General features: G+C 41.0%; 1 protein-coding gene across 3 annotated transcripts in view; it reads left to right on the top strand.

Annotated features, from left to right (window-relative positions):
- Nucleotides 1-27,740, top strand: part of gramd1bb (GRAM domain containing 1Bb) — a 400,828-nt gene that overhangs the window by 41,959 nt on the left and 331,129 nt on the right. Inside the window, exons 1-2 of one of the 3 annotated variants that reach the window (XM_061878759.1) lie at nucleotides 4,006-4,138; nucleotides 7,001-7,075. The gene's annotated coding sequence lies outside the window, so the exon portion shown is untranslated. Of the gene's footprint in view, nucleotides 1-4,005; nucleotides 4,139-7,000; nucleotides 7,076-18,269; nucleotides 18,382-27,740 lie in introns of those variants that run through there. The other 2 variants (XM_061878757.1, XM_061878758.1) reach the window with 2 other exon arrangements.

Below are 27,740 nucleotides of genomic sequence, written 5' to 3' on the forward strand. Positions count from 1 at the left end.
ACAACAACATATTCGGCTCAGATCCCACATTAGGGCAAGAAAAAACTCAACCCAATGGGATACAATGAGAAACCTCGGAGGGGCGCCCCCAGGTTGACCGGTGCAATGGATGTTGATATGTTTGATTGTATTTTTCAAAATGAGTGACAGGACAATTAAAAAAACGACACTTTTGACTGTCCTTCACTACATCATCATAATGTCCTAATGGCTGCATGAGCAATCCCCTAATTGTTGGCCTGCTGTGAAAGTGGGGGTCATTTTCCAAAAAAACTTACATAAAAAAAGGTGCAACGTTTAAAGGTTAATTACACAGAGTACATTATTATGAAATGACAAGCGAGAGACATGGGTGACCTTCTCCCTCTCTTTCTATCCCACAAGGCAAATGTATTTCAACGAAAAAAAAGGAGCGTTATTGCCTCCAAAGTGAAATGTGAAACAAGTTAGATATTTTGTCTGTGGTTGCAATAAGGTACACAATCTTTTAGCATGACAGTAAATCATTAACAGAGAAAATTAAGGTATTTTCTATAAATTCTACTGGATTAATTTGTTGAAGTCCCACTAAATCATCATAAACTACTGAACAAATGATCAGTAAATGCTAAAACATAGACAAGTGGTCAGATTAAATACATTCTGCTTCTTCCTACTCCTTTTTGTGTGAATTTTACATTTATAATCGCCACTCTCTTTACACGGTATGTCTAGTGTGTCACCCACTACTCGGCAGTTTTGTGTTTATTCTCTTTGTTTCTACCACCGTTTCCTGTTCTGCGCTTTTATTTTTAAGTCCAACCACTCTTTGTGAGCCACAGCCAAACTGAAGGACTCTGTTGAAGATATCAACCAGCATGTCATTGCTCAGTGGTTCTCGCCTCATGCTTGTAGAGCAAACAGTAACAAAATGAACCGGCCAAAGAGTGACCCCTAGATGACATACAGCAACGCTGAGATGGCAGAATGGGAGACGCTGGTCTTTCAGGCAATGGAGGCTGAAAGTCAATGTTACAGCCAAGAGGAGTCAGAGTACATTATGTGAAGACCAAAAGGACGACGAGTGCCGATGGACTCTGTTTAGCCCGGTGTCACAGCCAAAATACCCCACCCGGTCCCTCAGATCAGCTGTTCCTGGAGGTACCCAAAACAAAGGGCAAGCTTAGAGGGGACAGAGCCTTCTCTGTTGCAGGTCCCAAACTCTGTGTCAGGTTCAAACACTGATGACATTTATTAATCAGACAAGAAACAAGGAATCATGCAGAGACAGAGTTTAATTTAGCTCATGAGGTGAACGCATGGCGCTGCACACTTAGTCACAGTCTTGCCCTACGCTCTAAGGTTCAGCGCCCGCGTCCCTCTTAGTAATCAGAGTTCCATAGTCAACATCACTGAGGCCGCCTCTAAAAGGAGTGGTCACATATATTATGCAAAGCAGGTTTAGGACACACAGTACGTGACGGAATGTGCTGGGGGCCTTGTGATTTTGCCTTGTCCCCGCTTCGTCTGCGTGTTGTCATCGTATCTTCGTTGAGGTCCTTGAAATCTCTGCTTTGTCTCTGTGCTGTCATCTTATCTTCATTGAGGTCCTTGAAGTCCTTGGCTGTTAGCGGGCTACAACAAAAAGAACATCTGTGGCTGAGGCCCCCCCTCAGACAAAAAGCTTTGTCCTTGCATAGATTAGAAAAAGTCTAATTTGAGCACAATTGCTAATAACTAAAGCAACAGACTTTAAGCATACTAAAGTCAATGTGATACTATATACATAATTATTCTAACACTCTGTAATGATCTCCCTTTCCATGTGAGACAGGCCCCTTCTTTGGCTACTTTTAAGACCCTTCTAAAAACACAAGGTTTTTGCTACGGCTACTCCATCGGATGCCGCCGGTCAACATCGTCTTCCTCTGGCCAGAGAGAACGCCTGGAATATGCCTTCAGACTGGGGGGTAGAGGGGAGGGGATACTACTAGGAAGCCTTGTCGGGGGGACGCACAGCTTCTGGCAGGGTCATTGTCTATTTTGCCTTGGTTGAATCCACTCCAGACGCCACCTTGACAGTGTGGCGCTGTTGGGAGAGTGGCCGTGCCAGCAACCTGAGGGGTTCCTGTTCATACTTGCCAACCTTGAGACCTCCGATTTCGGGAGGTGGGGGGTGCGTGGTCGGGGGTTAGGCAGAGGCTTGGTTGGGGGGGGGTGGTTGGGGCGGGAGGCGTGGTTGAGAGGGGAGGAGTACAATTCACCAACTCGAGTATTTCATATATATTTCATATATATATATATATATATGCACTTCGTCACCGATTCTGTTCATAACTTTTATAGACAGAATTTCTAGGCGCAGTGAAGGCGTTGAGAGGTTCCTGTTTGGTAGCCACGGGATTAGGTCTCTGCTTTTTGCAGATGATGTGCTTCTGATGGCGTCATCTGGCCAGGATCTTCAGCTCTCACTGGATCGGTTCGCAGCCGAGTGTGAAGCGGCCGGAATGAGAATCGACACCTCCAAATCCGAGTCCATGGTTCTCTCCCGGAAAAGGGTGGGGTGTCATCTCCAGGTTGGGGAGGGGACCCTGCCCCAAGTGGAGGAATTCAAGTACCTAGGAGTCTTGTTCACGAGTGGGGGAAGAGTGGATCGTGAGATCGACAGGCGGATCGGTGCGGCGTCTTCAGTAATGCGGACGTTGTACCGATCCGTTGTAATGAAGAAGGAGCTGAGCCGGAAGGCAAAGCTCACAATTTACCGGTCGATTTATGTTCCCATCCTCACCTATGGTCATGAGCTTTGGGTCATGACCGAAAGGATGACATCACGGGTACAAGCGGCCGAAATGAGTTTCCTCTGCCGTGTGGCGGGGCTCTCCCTTAGAGATAGGGTGAGAAGCTCTGCCATCCGGGAGGAGCTCAACGTAAAGCCGCTGCTCCTCCACATCGAGAGGAGCCAGATGAGGTGGTTCGGGCATCTGGTCAGGATGCCACCCGAACGCCTCCCGAGGGAGGTGTTTAGGGCACGTCCAACCGGTAGGAGGCCACGGGGAAGACCCAAGACACGTTGGGAATACTGTCTCCCGGCTGGCCTGGGAACGCCTCGGGATCCCCCGGGAAGAGCTACACGAAGTGGCTGGGGAGAGGGAAGTCTGGGCTTCCCTGCTTAGGCTGCTACCCCCGCGACCCGACCTCGGATAAGCGGAAGAAGATGGATGGATGGATGGATGGATATATATCTATATATATATAAGTATATATATATATATATATATATATATATATATATATATATATATATATATTTTATATATATATATAGATATATATATATTTTTTATATATATATATATATATATATATATATATATATAAAAAATATATATATAGATATATATAGATGTATATATATATATACACACACTGTAAAAAAAAAAAAATCTGTAAAAAAACGGTAATCTACTGGCAGCTATGGCTGCCAAACGAAAACCATAAAATTAAAGTAAAACACCGTAAACCAAATAATGATCAAAAACATTATATTTACAGAAATTTTCATTAAACGTTTTGCGGAAAAATATCGTAATTTTACAGATTTTTACTAAATTGTTAAGATCAACCACCTTCAATAAAGTGACGATGCAAACAGCTCTGCAGAAAAATACCTTTTTTTCTACAGAGATTTTCCAATTTATTCCGATCAACCAACTTTAATGAAGTGACAATGCTGGCAGTTCCACAGAAATATATATATATGCACCGATTTGTGGCACCTATCCACCCTTGGAATGGTAGTCTTGTGGAACATCAGGGATCCGTTCTTGAAGGGCGTTACTGTCACGCTGCTTGACCGTTGGACATTTTGTGTTTCTACCACCGTTTCCTGCTCTGTGCTTTTATTTTTATGTCTGCTTCCTGTTTTGGTCGTGTGTTCCTGCAGTGCCTTTACTCCTATCTCAGAAGGCAGCAGGCCACAGCTGTCTGTAATTGTTAATCAGTAGTCAATATAGGTATGTGGAGACCGTGTTGTGGTGCCAGTTCATTATTCAAACTTCGCCAATGCTACATTCCCACCATGACGTCCACAGCATTCCATACATCCCACTGCATTTTTTTTTGTTCATTAGTAGTTTGCATTGTTTTTTCCACCTTCATGGTGAGTTTTGTGTTTCACCTGTTATGCTAATTAGCTCACTTTGCATCTGTTTTCTTCCTGTTGCTGCGTCGTCTTTTGTTTGCTGCTTGCTGTCTGAGTTGGTTGAGCTACTTTTTAAATCAAACAGTCACAGAGTGCCTCGTTTTGCGTGAATATAAAATGCGGGTAATGAATGGCAGGGTCCTTGTATGTAAATTTACTGCAAAATCATTTATATCCTCCTCCTGTTCTGTCTGATAAGAATACAATGACAAATGTTGTCCTCTGCGCTGTGCAGCGTTAGTGCTGGACTAGTAAATATTCTACTTAAAATGAATCCTGACCAGTTATGTGTCAGGAAGATATGCAAAATTCTGGTAAATTTGTTTTTATTTTATTTTATAAAATTTGAATTTGTTTTTTTACATGCATCAAATTAAACTAAGTTTTTATAAAGAAAAAAATATATATACATATATATATATATTACAATTATTTAACAAATTTTAAAAAGTGCTAAATTTAGCCTTTGTAAATATTATATTCTCACATGTAACTTCTTAAAAACATCACAGTACAATGGGGACTTTTCCATCATTTCAGGTATTTATTTTTTCTCTTTTTTTTTGGCCATAACTTTGGTTACCGTATTTCCTTGAATTGCCGCAGGGCATATAGTATGCGCCAAAATAATTAGCGCAAGCTTAGTATTACCGCCTGGTCAAACTCGTGACGTCACCAGTGACACTTCCCCTGTCATCATTTTCAAAATGGAGGAGGCTGATTTCAATACGGGTAATTTGAAATCTCATAGAGGGAAGAATATTAAGAGCTATTCAGTAGGATTTAAGGTCCAAGCTTACATCACACTCAAATTTTTACTGCATACCTTTGGTAAGTGCCGGAGTGAGAAGAGTTTTTTAAATAATTAGCGCGTGCTTACTTTTACCGCATGCCTTTGGTAAGCGCAGGAGTGAGAAGAGGTTTAAATTAGCGCCCCGGGGGCAATTCAAGGAAATACGGTATTTCAATTATTTATTTCCGAGCGTTTATTTTTTTTTTTTAAACCAAGAAATAAATACAAATTTTGTTAATATTTACATTTTTGTCCGTTACTTTCAGATGTCAATGATGCACTGGGAAATGGGTTAAGTTGAGTTACAGTAAGTAGCACCTGGACAAAAAAGTCCTCTGGGAATTAAGAATATATAAATAACAATTTTGAATCAATAATTTTTTTTACTTTTTTGCTCAAATCTGTCAACTTCAGTCCTTAATAACCATAGCACACATGTCGTACTTTATTTGTATGTTCTTCTACCTAAATAATACAGATTTTGCTTTGAAACGTTTTTTTTTTTTTTAAATTATCCATCTTCATTGCTAAAGAGCTTGAATATTTGGGTAAAGATCAGGCCTAAATATACAAAAGATTTGTAATACTGTAAAACAAATGGTGCAATGCTTTAGTAACTCCTTTTATGCAATTAAAACATGTTTATTTTTAAAGACTAAAGTTAAGAAATTTCAACAAAGTATACATTGAAAAAAATTCACCCTTTTTTTTGTCTTAGTGCTACCCAACTGCTATTTAAGTATATAGACACATCCATCCATCTTCCCCCGCTTATCCGAGGTCGTGTCGCGGGGGCAGCAGCCTAAGCAGGGAAGCCCAGACTTTCCTCTCCCCAACCACTTTGTCCAGCTCTTCCCGGGGGATCCCGAGGCATTCCCAGGCCAGCCGGGAGACATAGTCTTCCCAACGTGTCCTGGGTCTTCCCCGTGGCCTCCTACCGGTTGGACGTGCCTTAAACACCGCCCTAGGGAGGCGTTCGGGGGGCATCCTGACCAGGATGTAGGTATATATATACCTCAGACGGTTAAAATTATGTCTGAAACAAACCATCATAATGACTATGATTTTAAATCAAGCCGTCAGTGCTATTTAATTTCTAATATCAGTTTCCTTCTCTTACTGTAATCGGAAACTTGCATATTTTTATTCATAATCACAACATCCTTGCAGGGACCGTTAATGCGGTTTGGGCCCCTTAACTGCACCTTGTTGCCAATGAAAGAACCAACAGGTGATCTTGAGATAATCCTCAGATTAATATACTGCTGCAGTATTTTGCTTTTTAATCACTAAGTACTTTTTTTATGCCTTCTTTGAAGTTTTCCATGACTTCATTTTATATCAAACACCAAGGAGTTGTTTTTTTCCCTGCATGTTCTTGCACATGATGGAATTAGGTAGGGTGGTGCAATTTTGTACAAAGTGTATTTAATGAAGTTGCATTTATGTTTGTACCTATATATACATTTTATGTATTAATTCATTCCACAAAAACCAATACATGTTTATATTTTATCTTGTACTTTTTGGTATTGTTAAAATGCTCATGCGCATATTTTTAAGGTGAGGGGAAATTCTAAGTAGTGATGGGGATATAGCACCACCTGAAGGAGAGTTAATGACATTTCAGAATAGTATCCAAAAATAAACTAATATTTATTTAAATTTAAAGTATTCTGCTCCACATCTTATTGTACAACTGCTACCAATCTTATTTTGTCCTTAATAAAAGACAATAAAACAGCTAAAAAAAATAAAAAAAATGATAAAAAGCCACTCTTTTGACCGACTCTTTAATATTCGGTTCCCTTTAAAGAGCCATATGTCCTTTAGGACTTTCATTGTCGTATCTAAATCATTAGTTTCTGTCGCCCATGTTAAAAAAAACATGTATGCTAAGGAGCTTAATGTCCGACAATTCAACAGTAAGGTTCATATTTAAATCAGACTTCTCCAAGTTGAATCGTCGAATATTATATTCTAAGATGCATCTAAAAATGTCATACTAATATTTGTTTGTTTGTTAGCGGGCTATTTCTGGCACCATGGAGGATGACAGACTAGATGGTGCCATTGGGGTTCTAAGAAGACTGACAGTTCTGGTAAGAATAAATTGCTCTCTGCACTTTTATCAGGACATTGACTAATATTGATATTGTGAACGCGGGCACATTGTTCAATGGGATGTGCAGGAATAACTCCTTCTATTCCAACTACAGATGGTACTCCACTTTTTGTGGTTTTAAATGCTCCTTAGTCTTCTTTTTGTTCGATAAAAATTAAGTCAATGGTACACGACAGGGGTGTCAAACGTACGAACAGGTTTCATCCGGCCTGTGCCCCCCAGGTTTATTTTGAAGTGTAAAAATGAGCTGCATTTTTTTTTTTTTTTTTTTTTAAGAAAGAAACTGCTGTTCTAAATGTGTCCACTGGATGCCGCAATAGCAATTCAAGTCTCACCCTCGCCACACATGACAGCGTTCGAAGATGACGTGTCCGCTGACTTTTAGCGCCCTCCGGATTGAAAGGTGCAAGAAATCAGTTGCTCCTCTTGTGGTTGGCAGCAGATGGCGGCAGACTAATCCAATCCAATCCACTTTATTTATATAGCACATTTAAACAACAATAACGTTTCCAAAGTGCTGCACAGCCATGTTAAAAACAATATTATGCTCCACCAATGACTAAATAAAACAAAAAATGAATAAAAATAAAACCAATAAAAACAATATAAAAACAAATATGATTAAAAACTATTTTAAAGGGTAAAATCAATTAAAACAGTAAAATAAAAATAAAAGTGTATAAAAAACACAGAGGACAACAGAGAACAGAGGACCACACAACTCACGTAGTGTTAAAAGCCAAAGAATAAAAGTGGGTCTTAAGACGAGACTTAAAACACTCCACTGTGGAAGCAGTTTGAACATGGAGCGGCAGAGTGTTCCAGAGCTTAGGGCCGACCACAGAGAAGGCCCTGTCTCCCCTGGTCTTAAGTCTGGTCTTGGGCACCACGAGCTGAAACTGGCTCTCGGACCTCAGCGCGCGCGCAGGGATGTAAATTTGGATGAGGTCCGAGATATATTGAGGTGCCAGTCCATGTAAAGATTTAAAAACAAACAGCAATGTTTTAAAATCAATTCTAAAATGAACAGGGAACCAGTGCAAACTCTGAAGAATTGGGGTTATTTGCTGGCGTTTCCTGGCCCCTGTTAAAAGTCGTGCTGCCGCGTTCTGGACTAACTGCAACCGACAGAGAGCTTTTTGGCTAATGCCAGCATAAAGTGCATTGCAGTAGTCCAGGCAACTTGAAATAAAAGCATGCACGACTTGTTCAAAAAGGTTAAAAGATAAAAACGGTTTAACCTTTACTAAAAGACGAAGGTGATAAAAACACGATTTTAAAATGCCATTGACTTGTTTGTCTAGTTTAAAATCGCTGCCTATAGTGACGCCAAGGCTGGTGACTTTGGGACGCACATAATTTTGCAATGGTCCCAAGTCAGTAAGGGCCAGACCAAAAACTAAAATTTCCGTTTTTCCCTCATTCATTATTAAAAAATTCTGGGCTAACCAAGCCTTGACGTCACATAGACAGTTAAGAAGGGGTGTCAGGGGGCCGTGGCTTTTTGAAATCGGCATATAAATTTGGCAGTCATCTGCATAAAAGTGATAAAACACTCCATGTTTCTTAAAAATATCTCAAAGAGGGAGGAGATAAAGAGCGAACAGGATGGGGCCTAAAATAGATCCTTGGGGGACACCACAGTAAAGCGGGGCAGAAGAGGAGGTGGCGTCCCCCAGCCTGACAGAGAAGGACCTCTCAGACAGGTAAGATCTGAACCACTCTAACGCAGTCCCCCTGACACCCACACAGTCTCTCAGGCGGTCTAAAAGAATTGCGTGGTCGACTGTGTCAAAGGCAGCTGTAAGATCTAAAAGCACTAAAATGGCAGAGCTGCCAGAATCAGACTTTAAAAGCAAGTCATTAAAAACCTTTAAAAGTGCAGATTCAGTACTGTGCAAAGCTTTGTATCCAGACTGAAATGGATCTAAAGTGCTATTTTCATCTAAAAAAGGCTGCAGTTGTGCCAGAACACATTTCTCCAAAATCTTTGACACAAAAGGTATTTTGGAAATGGGACGATAATTTGACAAACTTGTCGGATCAAGACCTGTTTTTTTAATCAAAGGCTCAACAACAGCTTTTTTACAAAAGGAGGGGACACAGCCAGAAATCAAGCTGCTGTTGATAATGTTCCTAACAGATGAATCAATAGTGTCCCAGATTTCTTTAAAAAAGCGAGGGGGGACTGGGTCTGTGGGACATGATGAGGGTTTTAGCTTGCCGACTATTCCTGTAAGTTCAGGCATGGACACAGGCTCAAAGTGACAGAACACAGTCGAGCACTGAGTGGCCACATTAAAACTTAATGGAAAACGAGAAAGATTTGCCCGAATAGAAGCAACCTTATTAAAAAAGGAGAGAAATTTTTCACAAGTTTCACTTGTCATCTCCAGTGAAGTGGCTGGATTCGGTTTAAGAACATTACTAATAGTATTAAAAAGAACACGTGGCTTACTGATGCTATTTAAAATTAAGTCTGACAAATATTTTGTTTTCTCAGCTTTAACCACACTTTGATAATTTCGACAGTTTTCTTTTAAAATTTGATAGGAGACTTCCAAGTTATCCCCTTTCCACTTGCGCTCCGCCCTTCGCCACTCACGCCGAGCTGTGCGTGTGCTTTCATTGAGCCAAGGTTCCTGTTTTGGTTTGGGACGTATAGCTCTGAGGGGCGCTATACTATCCAGAATCTTAGAACATGTCGAAAGAAAAGAGTACATCAATTGTTCAGTGTCTGCAGAGTGTGATATACTCTGCATGTACTCAGTAAACAAAGGAGAAAAGGCGGCTGCGGTGTCAGACCTAATAACACGCGGATGACGCACGGCAAGCGGCTTTACATCAGGTTCAAAAGTTAAATTAAACATAACAGGACTGTGATCACTGAACACCGCATCACCAATAACAACATTGTCAACAATAAAACCATAAGACAGTACGAGGTCTAGTGTATGCCCGCGTTCGTGTGTAGAACCACACACAGACTGTACAAAGTTAAAAGAGTCAATGACATTCAGGAAGCTCCTGGATAAAGGTTCTTCTGGGCAGCAGGTGTGAATATTAAAATCACCAACAATTAAGACACGATCATATTTTGGCAGGATTTGGGCCAGAAATTCAGAAAAGTCATTTATAAAGTCTTTGTGGTACTTGGGTGGTCGATATACGACGACACACAGGACGACATCAGAAAGACCCAGTTCAAACATGCATAGTTCGAAGCTTGAAAAGGAGGATTGCAGGCGGATCTGACGGCATTTAAAGTCATTTTTAAAAACGACTGCTAATCCTCCTCCTTTTCGGCCGGACGACCGCGGAGAATTAAAATAGGAACACTCCAGAGGCAGAAGTTCATTAAGAGCGGCGGACTCACCGACTCTCAGCCAGGTTTCTGTCAAACAGAGGAGGTCCAGTCCGTGGGAGACGAATAAATCCTTCAGGATAAATGTTTTGTTGGTCAAGGATCTTGCGTTAACAAGACTGAACTTAACGGTGGCCGGCGCGTCCAAGGCCGCTGCTAATCCAGGTAGGGCCTGACACAGAGCCCGCAGGTGGCGGGAATTCACGCCGCGTCTCCGGGGGCGGGGCCAGCAGGAGCGAGGCGGACGAGCTTCCCTCTGCAGACTGAACACAGGCACAATCCAGGACCCGGGGGGATCCAGCGAACGCGGGTGCAGGAAGAGACCAGGTACCGGACCATACCTCCTTCGGGAAGCCACGGAAAGGCGGGCCAGGAGTGCCCTAACTCTCACCAGCTGGCCGCCACGTTTGCCGCGGCGCCGGTGGCGCTTTCGCCGGGGGGGAGGACCCAGTGGGCGAAAAAGGAAAGGAGGAATCCGGCCAGGTGAGAACGCTGACTTGGACGTCGAAAAACCAACGTCGAATTTGATCATGTCCGTTTGAGAGGGACACAGATCCAACAGTGTTTGGCGATCATACACCAACAGTGAGTCGACAGGGACAACAAAAAACGTGAACAGCACAAAAACAAACAGAACTGACAGCGATAGACGGCAGGCCATAGCACACACTGGCGCCATCTTGGTTTTTTTAAACACTAACGCTGTAGGGACGCAATATGCCTTATTTAATTTTAAATTATCAACTCAAGGGATAAAATAATGAAACAGTAAGATGCAAAGACTTAAGTCAACATGACCATCTTTGTAGTAGTTGGTTCCATGTAGCGCTCACAACTGGTTGACGTTGTGATGCGCACCCTAAACTCCATGGTAAAAATGTTTCTACATGCGTTTGTTCTATTTTATTTAAAGCTTAAATCTACATTGGTTAAGTTTGTAGTTGTGCTACCTTGATTTTGGCTATGGTATCATTTTGATAATTATTTTCTTTATATTTTTATTGTAATATTTGAATGTTCATAAATTAATGTGTTGTGGCAGTTTCGCATGTCACCAATGTGCGGAAACACTCAATTGCTTTTCTAAACACATTTTTAATGCTGAACTTCCAACATGACAATGTTAAACAGGAAGTGTTATTTCATAGCGTTCGTTATGTTTTTGAAACTGCACTAATTTTTTCCTCAAAATTGTAAATGAACTCTAAGTGTTTTGCCAAGAGGATTCATTGTAACGTGTACATTTGAATGAGTGTGCCTGTTCTATTTTCGGCCAAAGTGAAACAAAGAAACCAATCTGAAGTTGTCTTTATTATTAAGTTATCATGCCGTGATTTTACCAGTCCGGCCCACGTAGGAATAGATTTTTCTCCTTGCTGCCCCTGAGCTAAAATGAGTCTGACACCCCTGATCTACAACTTAATTAAATCCTGTGATTTTTCCCTCCTGTCCAGGGAATTCGTTATTCACTGGATTTAACATTAATAATGACAAAACTGTGATTGTGAAAATAAAAATATTGATCTAATCACTCTCGTATCAATCATATACTGATACTGCCCTTGATATCAACACTACCGACACATCAATTGAACTGCACTCCTGTTACGTGTCCCCCCCCCTCCCCGGCTGCTACACGCCAAGACAGCATTGTTTTGTTATCTTTTCTTTTTAATCTACTCATTCATTTCCTTTTAATAGCTGCTTACTTTCCGCTGTGACACAGTTTCATTTACACTTCTTAAAGTTGACCAATTAAAAGCACTTAGTTATTCTGCTGTTTCAAGCTAGTTTAGAAATTAACATGTCAACTTGTCTGTTCTTGCTCGCTATTATTCTGTGTAACATGTTTAGTCCTCCAGTGATAATAATACTTGTAAGAAATTATGTTGTTGTTTTTTTCAATAATTGTGGTGATGATTAGTAACTTAGGTAAGCGGGTCCACACTGTTTGAACACAGTCTGCCGATAGACCATAAAATTGTCAGCCAGAAAGGGATCAGCTTCTGTGGTTGGTAGGCATTAATAAAAGACTGATCACATACTTTCACAGAAATCTGCCAATATTAATCGATGGTTGATTCATCGGCACATCACTATTAGAGTGGTTACTCAACCAAAGAGAATCCCTACTTAGAAGTTAATTGTTATGCTTTAAGTTGCAAGCAAAAAGTTGCGTTAGAAGCATTCCCGCCATTAGTTGTCACGCTGAACCTTATAAGAACCGACCAAAACATCGGGTCTTACTCGCTAGCATTAGCTTATAGCTGGAGATTAACATACATTTGTCTTCCAAACATGGGAAGGAACAAAGTGAGTATTAATGACAATGCTGAGAAGTGGATTATGGTCATTGAATTAAAGAAGGAAATCATCAACATAATTTTGTGAGGCAAGTTGCATTGCGAATCTTATGTGGACCCCGACTTAAACAAGTTGAAAAACTTATTTGGGTGTTACCATTTAGTGGTCAATTGTATGGAATATGTACTGTACTGTACAATCTAGTAATACAAGTTTCAATCAATCAGTTTCTGCTATACTGAAGCAGAAAGGGTCGAATGCCAGTGAGGAATGTTAAAATATCTAAATGTTGGACGTGTATCCATGAAAATATGAAAAAGCTGCTGATGGTGTGTTTGAGGGAGAAGCAGCTGTAACTAGACAATGTGTAAGTCTACTCTTCAAAGTAAATGCTGTACATTATTATTACAATGCTTCAACTGTAGTTGTTTGTACTACATTTGATTGTATTTTTTATACTTATTATCTTATATAAAAGTTTTCTTTGTAAAAGGTATTTTATGTTAAAATTGTACTGTTTTGGGGGCGAGCGCCAATTCAATTAACTTCAACTATTTCAATGGAGACGCTGATTTGAGATACAAGTTAAGAGCTCTGTTACAGAACCAATTAAGCTCGTAAGTTGAGGGACGTTACGACTCTTCAGGGTAAATAAAAATGACACTGATGCAGACAGTAGTTTGAAATGAAACTAGGCAACACCCTAGCAGTGGTTCTCAACCTTTTTTCAGTGATGTACCCCCTCCGAAACATATTTTTAATTCAAGTACCACCTAATCAGAGCAAAGCATTTTTGGTTGAAAAAAAGAGATAAAGAAGTAAAATACAGCACTGTGTCATCAGTTTCTGATTTATTAAATGTTATAACAGTGCAAAATATTGCTAATTTTTAGTGGTCTTTCTTGAACTATTTGGAAAAAAAGATATAAAAATAACTAAAAACTTGTTGAAAAATAATCAAGTAATTCAATTATACATAAAGATTTCTACACATAGAAGTAATCATCAACTTAAAGTGCCCTCTTTGGGGATTGTAATAGAGATCCATCTGGATTAATGAACTTAATTCTAAACATTTCTTCACAAAAAATGAAAAATTTAACATCAATATTTATGGAACATGTCCACAAAAAATCTGTCAACACTGAATATTGCATTGTTGCATTTCTTTTCACAGTTTATTCACTTACATTCATATTTTGTTGAAGTTGTATTCAATAAATATATTTATAAAGGATTTTTGAATTGTTGCTATTTTTAGAATATTTAAAAAAAAATCTCACAAACACCTAGGAATACCTTCAAGTACCCCTCAGGGGTACGCGTACCCCCATTTGAGAACCACTGCCCTACTGATTGTTCCACTTTGCTGCCTGTTCGAAAGAATTCTTAATAAAAGTGTTTATTGGCCTTTGCCTTTGCCTTTTTGTAGTTTTTTTTTTGTACATCCATCCATTTTTTACCGCTTATTCCCTTTGGGGTCGCGGGGGGTGCTGGTGCCTATCTCGGACAAGTCGCCACTTCATCGCAGGGCCAACACAGATAGACAGACAACATTCACACTCACATTCACACACTAGGGCCAATTTAGTGTTGCCAATCAACCTATCTCCAGGTGCATGTCTTTGGAAGTGGGAAGAAGCCGAAGTTTTATACATTTACTCCTAAAATTTTGTACATTTACTCCTAAAATTACCACAATGGCACAATGTTGACCGTACTTTGCATTCTGTTAAAAGTGTTTATAGCAGGCCTGGGTAATTATTTTGACTTGGGGGCCGAATTTAGAGAAAAAATGTGTCTGGGGGCCGGTATATCAGAATTTAAGGAACATTAATGCAAAACCTCACAATAATGTCTGAATGTTAAAAACTTTATGACAGACCACCTTAAAAAACGGAATGTCATTTAACCTTTTTTTTACTGAATGAATCACCCAGAAGGGCTTCACGGTGGCAGAGGGGTTAGTGCGTCTGCCTCACAATACGAAGTTCCTGCAGTCCTGGGTTCAAATCCAGGCTCGGGATCTTTCTGTGTGGAGTTTGCATGTTCTCCCCGTGAATGCGTGGGTTCCCTCCGGGTACTCCGGCTTCCTCCCACTTCCAAAGACATGCACCTGGGGATAGGTTGATTGGCAACACTAAATTGGCCCTAGTGTGTGAATGTGATTGTGAATGTTGTCTATCTGTGTTGGCCCTGCAATGAGGTGGCGACTTGTCCAGGGTGTACCCTGCCTTCCGCCCGATTGTAGCTGAGATAGGCGCCAGCGCCCCCGTGACCCCGAAAGGGAATAAGCGGTAGAAAATGGACGGACGGAATCACCCAGAATGTACATGAAAAAGAATTTGAGATCTACAATATTAACTATGAAGGACAACATATGAACGTCACTCCTTCTCTCCATCCAAATATTTTACAATTAAGCGAAATGCAACAAAAATACAAATGCTAAGGGTAAAAGGAAAAAAACCCACCTACAATCTAATGTATTCGAATATATCACTAAGCTTTAGAACTTTGTTGTAAAAATCTCCTTCCTCGTCTGTCCCTGAAATCCGCATTTCAACTAATTAGTTGATAATAGTAACTAATTAGATGACCAGAATAACTAATTTTATTACCATAGTAACTACTGTATCGTGCAAAAGTGCAGATTCCAACCATTTAAAGACTTAGCATAGATGAAGACTTACGGTCATTAGAAAACATCACTGCACATCAGGGCAGCTACACTTTACATCTAAAACATCTGAACAAATGATTTGGGAATGTCTGGCAGGCCACGTTGAAAAGCTTAATGGGCTGTATGTGGCCCCTGGGCCCTTAATTTGCCCAGGTCTTGTTTATAGGATCCAGCAAGGCTATTCTAACTACCTGCCCCCATGTTTAGTAAAAACATGTTTGCAGCAAATTCCCAAAAACGCTACAGTGCTCTTATTGTACAGAGGAACTTGGACCACTGTAAACACATGGGCAGTTTGCTACCAAAACATAGAACACTGGGGTCCAAACTTCTGATTTACATAATAGCGCCGTTCATCAGGGCACCCCTTTAGGTCCTCTCCTTTTTTGGCAGTTCACATTTTCTTTTGTAATGTGATTTATGTAACTAATGTGTTGATGTAGCTTGTTTACTTCAGATGCAGCAAGTTGTCATTGGTTCAACATTTTTGGTTATACTAGTGGTGTTCTGCAAGGTTCCATTTTAGGCATACTCGTCGGGGGCTATTCAACTGGCTGCCCGTGAGTTCAGAAAAAAACAAAACAAAACAGACTCACATTTTTGCAGGATATTCTTAAAAACACTGGATGATCAACACTTAGTGATGATCTTTGACTAACTTTTTTTTTTGCCTTAAAAAATACAAGAAAATAGACCAAAATCAAATATCGACTGTAGACGACGGCGTGGGATAATCAAATTAAGACTAATAAAAACGGGAGATGTCGGGGTACCTTGTCCTTAGCTTCCTGGAAATGTGGGCCCCCAAAATATTTTGAACAAGTATCCCTGGAATTCACTATATCAGTGATTCTCAAACTGTGGTACAAGTACCATTAGTGGTATGTGGTTGTGGAGCTCCTCACATCTGAACATTGTTTACAATTATGGCCACCAGCAGCAAGAGCGATTCGGACCGAGAAAGCGACGATTTCCCCATTAATTTGAGCGAGGATGAAAGTTCCGTGGATGTGTTTGCGCATACAAATGAAAAAAACTTACCCCTTTTTTAAATAAAATAAAAATGTAAATATATCACTGTGGGTCTTAGAGGGTTTATTTTGACAAAATGATCGAATGGAAAATGTCACAATATGTTACTGCATATGTCAGCAGCTAAATTAGGAGCCTTTGTTTGCTTACTTACTAATAAAAGATAAGTTGTCTTGTATGTTCACTATTTTATTTAAGGACAAACTTGCAATAAGAAACATATGTTTAATTTACCCTTAGATTGTTTGTTCTAATAAAGCCTGGAATGCAATTTTTTGCGGTCCCCTTTGTAAAGTATCGAAATAATTTTGGTATCGGGACAACATGACAATCAATATATAAATATGTGTATCATGATCGTTTTCAGGGCTTCACGGCGGCAGAGGGGTTAGTGTGTCTGAATCACAATACGAAGTTCCTGCAGTCGTGGGTTCAAATCCAGGCTCGGGATCTTTCTGTGTGGAGTTTGCATGTTCTCCCCGTGAATGCGTGGGTTCCCTCCGGGTACTCTGGCTTCCTCCCACTTCCAAAGACATGCACCTGGGGATAAGTTGATTGGCAACACTAAATTGGCCCTAGTGTGTGAATGTGAGTGTGAATGTTGTTTGTCTATCTGTGTTGGCCCTACGATGAGGTGGCGACTTGTCCAGGGTGTACCCTGCCTTCCGCCCGATTGTAGCTGAGATAGGCGCCAGCGCCCCCCGCAACCCCAAAAGGGAATAAGTGGTAGGAAATGGATGGATGGATGACCATTTTCAGTCATATTGCCAAGCCCTTGGTCAAACTGTGTAATGTTGCAAAACAAAATGTTGAATAAAACCTCTGCCTTGGTTTCAGTGAATACTTGGGCCTACTACGCTACTGTATTTGGATGTTGGTCGTTATAGTGATACTTCGAGATCCATTTTTTTCTTCTGAAGGAACCACTGCGGCCGTATAAAATCACTGTGTGTCACTCTGGCGTCACGGGCCCCCAAACAGGCCCCTTTCATGCTCAATTACAGCATTCATCATTTGATGTATTCACCTACGACGACCTGTTCCTACGTCGCCAGGTGCATCTGTGAATCGTCCTGCTGCCATCTGGTAACGGTTTGGGTCATAGCGGGACTATTTTCGTCCCTCAGACACCTCCCCAATTTATCCCCTTATAGCGCCTTCGAGGAGTACAGGGGTGGGGGTGTACTTTTTTTTTTTTTTCTCCCCCTTCTTTTTATTGTGTTGTGCATCACGACGGAGGGGCTGAAAATAGCACTTCCCCTACAGAGCGTCCAATCTGATCCCGCACACTATGGCTTAAAGCAGGTGTAGAGTAGACATATACTGTATATTGAAATTAGCTTAGGGAATTCTGCTTTTATGCAAGATGAGTCATTACATCCCTGGTGCAGATGTGTTCCATTCTGTTTGATTTTTTTTTTTTTTTTTTTTTTTTAATGTGGCAACTAATCATTAAAAAAAAGATGCATGGCACACCAACTAGTGACTATTGAGGCGTCCATCAGGCAGAAATATGTTCCGGCTTTTAAGTCTGCCTTGTTTTTGTTGTTTGCATATGATTGTGCACGCCTGGCAGTGAGTGAGTGAGGGAGTCCATGTGGAGCAGGATGGGGAAGTGGAGGGAGATTAGGAGGCTGGAGACAGAACACGGTGAGAGAGAGAGAGAGAGAGAGAGAGGGATGGGGGGGGGGGGGGTCATTGTGCAGAAGCAGCAGCAGCAAGAGGCAGAACAAGAGGAGGAGGAGAGCATCCTTCCATCAGTCATACTTTGGGCTGTCCTTGGAGTACGGTGGTGTCCTTTACTGTAAAGCCAGGAGGACACGGAGGCGATGCACACTTACTTCCTTTTGACGCCTGACAGATGGCAGAATGATCTTTGACTCCAACTCTCCACACTCAGGTAGCCGCCTCCTCTTTGAATGTTTTGACAGCAGCATGCTGCATCTTGTCCATGTGTGCTGCCCGACTGTTTGTTTGGCTTTTTTTCGAGTGACTGAGCAGCAAATAAATATATAAAAAAAAGACAGGCGTGTGACACTTTGAGATGTTTTGGGCAGCACCAAGAGAGGACGTGATGGCTGCTGCAGATGAGGAGCACTTATTAGCAGGCTAGACAGGACAGGACAGAGTAGACTTGTCAGCCGGCTTCCCCTTCATTAGCAGTCAGGTGTTCTGCACAAAGAGTCCGAGTTGCTTTTGTCCATGTTTTTTTTACTCAAAGCATCACCTTGTTTGATATCAAACCGTGTTCACCAGAGACACGGGAATTTGCATTTAAATACACATCAACTCATGCGTTTCAATTAAACCTTTTTTTTTTTTCACCCTCGTCTTTTCGCTCTGTTTGGAGCTCCGGATTATCATCAGGTGACTTGGACCCAATCCAGTCTTTCTTGTTATGATGGAGCTTACAATGCACACACAATGTCTCCGGATTCCCACAAACATAGGATGCGTATTGTTTGATTTCCTTGGAAAAATAAGAGAATTTTCAATCTAGGGAAGTTTACTTTCTAAACAATGGTGAGTGTTTGTTGCTCTAATACACACACACTCTGCAAGTTAGTAATAATAGCATTAAAGGCCTACTGAAATGAGATTTTCTTATTCAAACGGGGACAGCAGGTCCATTCTGTGTCATATTGCCATAATTTTGCTGAAAGGATTTAGTAGAGAACATCGACGATAAAGTTCGCAACTTTTGGTGCTGATAAAAAAGCCTTGCCTGTACCGGAAGTGGCAGACGATATGCGCGTGACGTCACAGGTTGTGGAGCTCCTCAAATCTGAACGTTGTTTACAATTATGGCCACCAGCAGCGAGAGCGATTCGGACTGAGAAAGCGAGGATTTTCCCACTAATTTGAGCGAGGATGAAAGTTTTAGTGGATGTGGATGAGGACAGTGAGAGTGAAGGACTAGAAAAAAAAAAAAGACTACAGTGGGAGCGACTCAGATGTTATTAGACAAATTTACTAGGATAAATCTGGAAAATCCCTGATCTGCTTATTGTGTTACTAGTTTGTTCTAAAGCACCAGTCGACGGGTGGTGGCGATGCCCATCTCTGCCCTTCGCAAGGGACCCATTCCGAAACACGATCTTTCGAAATGATCGCTGCATAATACACTGTACTGTGTGTGTGTGTGTGTGTGTGTGTGGTCCAATCCAACCGTGTTCGCTTGACCGCTCTATTCCACAGTAAAGCTTCACCGTCATCTTTCAGGAATGTAAACAATGAAACACCGGCTGTGTTTGTGTTGCTAAAGGCGGCCGCAATACACCGCTTCCCACCTACAGCTTTCTTCTTTGACGTCTCCATTATTCATTAAACAAATTGCAAAAGATTCAGCAACACAGATGTCCATAATACTGTGGAGTTATGCGATGGAAACAGACGACTTATAGCTAGGAACGGTGCTGGAACAAAATGTCCTCTACAATGCATGACATCACGCGCACGCGTCGTCATACGGTGACGTTTTAGCAAGATACTTCCGCACGAAATTTTAAATTGCAATTTAGAAAACTAAACCGGACGTATTGGCATATGTTGCAATGTTAAGATTTCATCATTGATATATAAACTATCAGACTGCGTGGTCGGTAGTAGTGGGTTTCAGTAGGCCTTTTAGTTGTTTTACTGGCTATTCCCAAACTATCAAGTTTGCATCATTTTGTCTCCCTGTAGAAAATGGACAGAATTTGTTGCAATGTCAAACCGTCCCTTAAAGCAATATTAGTAATTTGAGGATGTGAGTACTTTTATAGGTACAGACTGAAGTCTGTCAGTACTATCGAGTACCGATTCATGTAACATGTTTGCAGTTTATTTCGAACATGTATACAATTTTAATACGATGCATCACATATCATTTTTCTGTACATGTTCAAAAACGAGTAGAAGCAGCAGAAGTTATTTAATCCTATCCATTTTCTTCCTCATAGCAATTGGAGTACTAACACATTATCTTCCTGTTCATTTGTACATAATTTACATATATTCATTCTGATTACAAAAGTTATTTGCATAAATGTTATGTCAGTTATGATTCACATGAGATGAAAAATATCTTATTTTCAATAAGTTCAAAAGGTGTAATCTTTCTTATACTTTGTAAACACTTTTAAATTGATTTTTTTTTTAAGTGGATCATATTAGTGCTTTGTTTGACATATTTTCCAAAATCCTTTCCATAATTTAATTCCACGTACTGATATACTAAAGGTTTTAAGTGTTGTACGTGCATACCGCTTTTTTTTTAATTCACATTTTTCTCTAAGGTTATATTTCTCTTTAGGTGATAAGAATTGTTGTACATTCTTAGGTAACACGTTATAGTTTGCTTGGTACCTAATTTTAGCTGTTTGCTAATGCGCCAAAACATTCACATTCAATATTATTGATTTATAATAGAAGGTATGTGATTTTTTTTTTCTTTTTTTGCACTTTACAAACAGCCCATGTGTGATAGGTACAAAACTTACAGTACGAACACTTTGCAGGGCTCAACAAAATACCTTGTATAAATGTAATTTTTCAAAAATGTTTGACCTGTGTTCCTGGGTGTCTTTTTTGTTCAACAGTGAGCTTTTCCTTTGACTGGCCCATTCAACCTAATGGCAAAAACTACTTCCTGACTCTAGCTTGTAGTATATACACTAGTCATCTTACATCTTGGAATATCAACTATGTGCAAAGTCTACTATATAATACTTGCAAATGAGACACAGCAAGATAACAATTGGACAACACAAATCGGTGTTGCATGTTAAAGGATTTTTTTTTTTTTTAACAATTTATGAAGACATCTGAACACAACAATTTTGATTATTGGTACTATTTAATACCGAAACCAGGTGGCTGTAATTGGTACCGTATCGATTCAAATATGAAAAGCACCATCCCTGGGAAAGGCATTTTTCAAGCATTTCTACAAATGTAAAAACGAAGGTAACCAAGCTGATCACTGGCTTGAAATAGAGTGCTCATCGCTAACTATTGTTATTTCTAACACAAGTATAAGACAAATTAACATATTTCATCATACCAAAGACTATAAAAATGGGACCCATTACCTCCCTGCTTGGCACTCAGCATGAAGGGTTGTAATTGTGGGGTTAAATCACCAAAAATGATTCCCGGGCGTGGCCACCGCTGCTGCTCACTGCTCCCCTCGCCTCCCAGGCGGTGATCAAGGGTGGTGGGTCAAATGCAGAGAATCATTTTGCCACACCTGGTGTGTATGTGTGACAATCATTGGTACTTTAACTTTATTACAAACGTCAAACAAGAACAATATTTTGGAGCAAGTTTAACAATACCAATAGTAACTGGTAATTTTGGTCACATATGAAATTTACTGGTGAGGAAGTATGAGGTATTTTTAGGAATTTTGACTTTTCACTATATACAAGCACCCTTTGCATCTGTGAGCACAAGCAGTAGTATATTTTAAGATCATTAACAATTCATGACAACCTAAATGTCAGACCTCGTTTCACCGCACCAGATATTTTTCTATGTATGGCATGATTCATGTGGTTTACCTTTTTGTTGGGTCCGTGTTGTATCCTGTCTTTTATAAATGGTAGGGGACATAATGTTACACAACACTGCAATTAGTGTAAATGAAAACCCACACATATTGATCAGTAGACTTGTCCACAAGTGTTTTTTCAGTATGCGGCCTTTTGTCAATGTCAGTGTAATGTGTTTTTTCAGGCTTCATTAATCTTGCTCAATATGAAGATTGATGCCGGTTTGTAGCGCCGATACTTTGGGATGACCTGTTAGAAAATAATAACCCTAATTACGTGAAGAATTCAATTGTTTTTCCAGAGCAATGTTGGTGGAGTCAGTTGGTAACCTATGACGAGAGAACACAACTTGTATTACTGTTTCCTACTAAAATGTTACAATTATATTTCCCTCAGTGTGCACCATTCGCAAAATAGGAAGGATGCAATGTTTTTTTCTAAATAAATTCCGTCCAAACGGACTGAACTAAATGGATGTCAGAGGGTCCGGGAGGATATGAAAGCGCTTCCTGTGGCATCGTCTATTAGACTTTGACCTTTGTCGTACAATATATAACGCAGCTGCAGCTATGAAAGGAGACTGATGTTCTGTGTTAGTATTGTAGAGCTGTCAATGTTAACACATGTGAGTAAACATGGAAAGGGTTGCATTGATTATGTATAAAGGCAGATTACTCACACAAATATGCTCCTTTAGGAATATAACCTGTAGTTACCTGGTTGGTATACGGTCAGTGATCAGGTCAAAGCGTACGTCAGTGCAGAGATGAGTGAGGAGACTTGAGTGGAACATTTCCCCTCAAAACAACTGAACTGAACTCGAGATAAAACTGTTTGCAGCAAATAAATGACATGTTGTCAAGTATAACATTTAGATATGTTATTGATATTCCGTCAATAAAATTGCATTTCTGTCAAAATATTGGGGTCTTTTTAGAGTGAACTGCCAATGAATTGTTTTCATATATCGGGCTTATAGGAGTCTTATTATAATTTTTTTCTGGATTGAAAACACTTCCTTGTGGTCTACATAACATGTAATGGTTGTTCTTTGTTAAAGTTAAAGTACCAATGATTGTCTCACAGAGACATGGTGTGGTGAAATGTGTCCTCTGCATTTGACCCATCCCCTTGTTCACCCCCCTGGGAGGTGAGGGGAGCAGTGGGCAGCAGCGGTGGCCACGCCCGGAATAATTTTTGGTGATTTAACCCCCAATTCCAACCCTTGATGCTGAGTGCCAAGCAGGGAGGTAATGGGTCTTATTTTTATAGTCTTTATAGTCTTTTATTGTCTTTTTTTTTTTTTTTGTCAAAGTTTGCCATCACTTTGCTTGTCTGAGTGGCTGCTCGCTTCCCTGTCCTTGATTAGCAATCAGGACACACCTGTCAGTTGTTGCCAATCAGGATGCTTTCTATGCCAGCCCTGTCCTCCGGTCATTATGCTTTATGCCTCCTTTCTGCATAGCTTTTCCTATGGTTCCTGTGACCGTTTTGCTTTTTTGTGCACTTTGTTTCAACCCTGATTTTGTTATTGAATACATGTTACTTGCACTTCGCCTGCCGTCTCTGCAGCTTGGGGTCACAACCAACACACTCGTGTCACGAAACGTAACATACAAACTACTGAAATCCAAATATCTATCTATCTATCTATCTATCTATCTATCTATCTATCTATCTATCTATCTATCTATCTATCTATCTATCTATCCATCCATCCATTTTTACCGCTTATTCCCTTTTGGGATCGCGGGGGGCACTGGCGCCTATCTCAGCTACAAGCGCGCAGAAGGCGGTGTACACCCTGGACAAGTCGCCATTCATCGCAGGGCCAACACAGACATTCACACACTAGGGCCAATTTGGGTTGTATTTTTTAATATATATATATACATATATATATATATATATATATATATATATATTCGTGCTGTCAAATAATTTATTTTAAAATCAGACTAATTACACTTTTTAATTTGGATTTATCATGATTAACCACAGTTGCTACAAAAGTGTTTAACCTATCCGTACACCTGTGGAAAAGATCTGTTTTGTTGGCTTGTTCGCGGCTGCCTGAAAAACTTGTCTTTATTTTGAATGGTATTTTCAACTTGTGATTAGACAAAAGTCATCACTCTATGCAAATTGTTTTGTTTTTGTTAAATACATAAGTAGATTATGTAACAGTTGCAGTTTATTTCTCTCGTTAACTTCTAGGGTTGATCTGGATAATTTCTAGTACCTTTTTATATTTACGTTACAAGCTTCAAATTCTGTGTGTGTGTGCTGGAGGCCCCGCCTCCACCCACAGAGACAAAGATAGTGGATGGCTGACTGAGGCTTCACTTGGTGTCATTCATTCCGCTATTGCTCGCTCAAAAAGGTATATTTTAATGAAACTTTCAGGAAATATCAGAAATGGAATAAGTAACAACTGATTAAATGTTGGGGCTGATCCAGATTATCTTCTGGATCCAGGACTGTTCTACTTTTGGGAGGTAGGCGGGTCTGCGCTCTCTGAATGCTTTTCTAGTTTGTATATTATGATTGTCTACATTGTGTGGATTTTACAGACCGGAATGTTGGCCTTCAAACTTAGTTATTTTTGGATGAATAAAACAAATAAATCAGCACATAGTCTTTTTGAGGGCTCTATTGATTGTACGTTTCTTAGACAAACTTTAATGATCCACAAGGGAATTGTTTCCACACAGTAGCTCAGTTACAATGGATGGAAAGTGCAAGGATGAAAAGGATAATGCAGGTATAAAGTAGACTAAAAATGTACCGTAGTCTCAATACAAAATATAACATATGTAATTTTTACATATTATACATACATTATGATATATATACTGATATTATATTTGTATATGATATTTACAATATATAACAATTACCATGCACAATATTACAGTATATGTAACAGCTGCAGCATACAATATAGTAGATCCAGTAGAAAATACACATTTTTAAAAAAGAGAAGGGACAAGTGGTAGAAAATGGATGGATTGACAAAGAAGTAGTTAACTGTAGAATTCTTAATCCTTAGAACACTTTAAAAAAAGTATACAAATTTTATAAAAACTAAAATAATTTTATCAGATTAACATTGTGCGATTCGTGTAAAATAAATAAGTGACAAATATGTGACTGAGGCCATAATTAATAAAATGTAGTAATTATAATACATCCTTCCATCCATTTTCTACCGCTTGTCCCTGTCGGGGTCGCGGGTGGTGCTGGTGCCTATCTCAGCTACAATCGGGCGGAAGGCGGGGTACACCCTTTACAAGTCGCCTCCTCATCAACACAGATAGCCATCCATCCATTTTCTGCCGCTTATTCCCTTTGGGGTTGCGGGGGGCGCTGGTGCCTATCTCAGCTACAATCGGGCGGAAGGCGGGGTACACCCTGGACAAGTCGCAATCTCATCGCAGGGCCAACACAGACAACATTCACACTCACATTCACACACTAGGGCCAATTTTAGTGTTGCCAATCAATCTATCCCCAATTTTTCATTGAGAAATACATGTTTTCATTAATTTCATTGACATTTTTTAGTTTGAATATTTCAATATTGTAGAATGCATTTTTATTTGAAAAAACAAAACAAAAATGTACTTGATTACTGCAAATACTGGTTATACTATATTTTCTATAAAAGTCAGGACAAAAAAATGTCACTTTTAATTTTTGGATACATTTTGGTAGCTGAGGTCAAAGGTCAAATCTAGCTCCACCCAATCTGCCTCAGATTTTCAGGGATTGTGACATCAGAGCACGCCTCAACCTTTTGAGATTGGGGTCAAATGTCATTTTAATCAGTTTCTTGCTTGTCTCTATTGTCCTCTTGTGAGCTGCTGCTGCATGATCATGATTTACACGATCTTGATACAATCACCGCGTGTGCAACATCTCTCCCCTTTCCCGCCCAATGAGTCAGGCAGTGATTAAACGCTAATGGATAATCTTCAACTCCAGTCAGGCTTCTCTCGTGTACACGTTCGATACCAACAAACATTAACGGTATGTCTTTAAAACTACATGTCCCTTTTTAGTCCTTTTTGTGCTAATAAGCAATCTTTATCAACATTCCTCCACTAATCGCCTGCACACCTCGCTTCCTCATAAGAAGCAAAGGCCACAAAGGCTTAGCGTACTTGGCATGCTTCACTAGTATTAGCAGGTGTTACTGGAAGCCCCATTGACCCCATTTTGTGTCCAGACACACTAAGTTTTATTTAGTACTAAATTAAATTAAGACTTAAGGTGAGGGATCAGACAAAGAGCAGCTCGAAGACCTTTATGAAGATGAAAAACCATGGACCCAGATTTCCCTCGCCCGGACGCGGGTCACCGGGGCCCCCCTCTGGAGCCAGGCCCGGAGGTGGGGCACGATGGCGAGCGCCTGGTGGCCGGGCCTGTTCCCATGGGGCCCGGCCGGGCACAGCCCGAAGAGGCAACGTGGGTCACCCCTCCAATGGGCTCACCACCCATAGCAGGGGCCATAGAGGTCGGGTGCATTGTGAGCTGGGCGACAGCCGAAGGCAGGGCACTTGGCGGTCCGATCCTCGGCTACAGAAGCTAGCTCTCGGGACGTGGAACGTCACGTCACTGGGGGGGAAGGAGCCTGAGCTAGTGCGCGAAGTCGAGAAATTCCGGCTGGATATAGTTGGACTCACTTCGACGCACAGCAAGGGCTCTGGAACCACTTCTCTCGAGAGGGATTGGACCCTCTTCCACTCTGGCGTTGCCGGCAGTGAGAGGCGACGGGCTGGGGTGGCAATTCTTGTTTCCCCCCGGCTCAAAGCCTGTACGTTGGAGTTCAACCCGGTGGACGAAAGGGTAGCCTCCCTCCGCCTTCGGGTGGGGGGACGGGTCCTGACTGTTGTTTGTGCTTATGCACCAAACAGCAGTTCAGAGTACCCACCCTTTTTGGGAACACTCGGGGGAGTACTGGAAAGTGCTCCCCCGGGTGATTCCCTTGTCCTACTGGGAGACTTCAACGCTCACGTTGGCAACGACAGTGAAACCTGGAGAGGCGTGATTGGGAAGAATGGCCGCCCGGATCTGAACCCGAGTGGTGTTTTGTTATTGGACTTTTGTGCTCGTCACAGTTTGTCGATAACAAACACCATGTTCAAACATAAGGGTGTCCATATGTGCACTTGGCACCAGGATACCCTAGGCCGCAGTTCCATGATCGACTTTGTAGTTGTGTAATCGGATTTGCGGCCTCATGTTTTGGACACTCGGGTGAAGAGAGGGGCGGAGCTTTCTACCGATCACCACCTGGTGGTGAGTTGGCTGCGATGGTGGGGGAGGATGCCGGACAGACCTGGGAGGCCCAAACGCATTGTGAGGGTCTGCTGGGAACGTCTGGCAGAGTCTCCTGTCAGACAAAGTTTCAATTCCCACCTCCGGAAGAACTTTGAACATGTCACGAGGGAGGTGCTGGACATTGAGTCCGAGTGGACCATGTTCCGCACCTCTATTGTCGAGGCGGCAGATCGGAGCTGTGGCCGCAAGGTAGTTGGTGCCTGTCGGGGCGGCAATCCTAAAACCCCTTGGTGGACACCAGCGGTGAGGGATGCCGTCAAGCTGAAGAAGGAGTCCTATCGGGTCCTTTTGGCTCATAGGACTCCGGAGGCAGTGGACAGGTACCGACAGGCCAAGCGGTGTGCAGCTTCAGCGGTCGCGGAGGCAAAAACTCGGA

Source organism: Nerophis ophidion, linkage group LG18 (genome assembly GCF_033978795.1).
Source record: "Nerophis ophidion isolate RoL-2023_Sa linkage group LG18, RoL_Noph_v1.0, whole genome shotgun sequence".
Classification (NCBI taxonomy): Eukaryota; Metazoa; Chordata; class Actinopteri; order Syngnathiformes; family Syngnathidae; genus Nerophis; species Nerophis ophidion.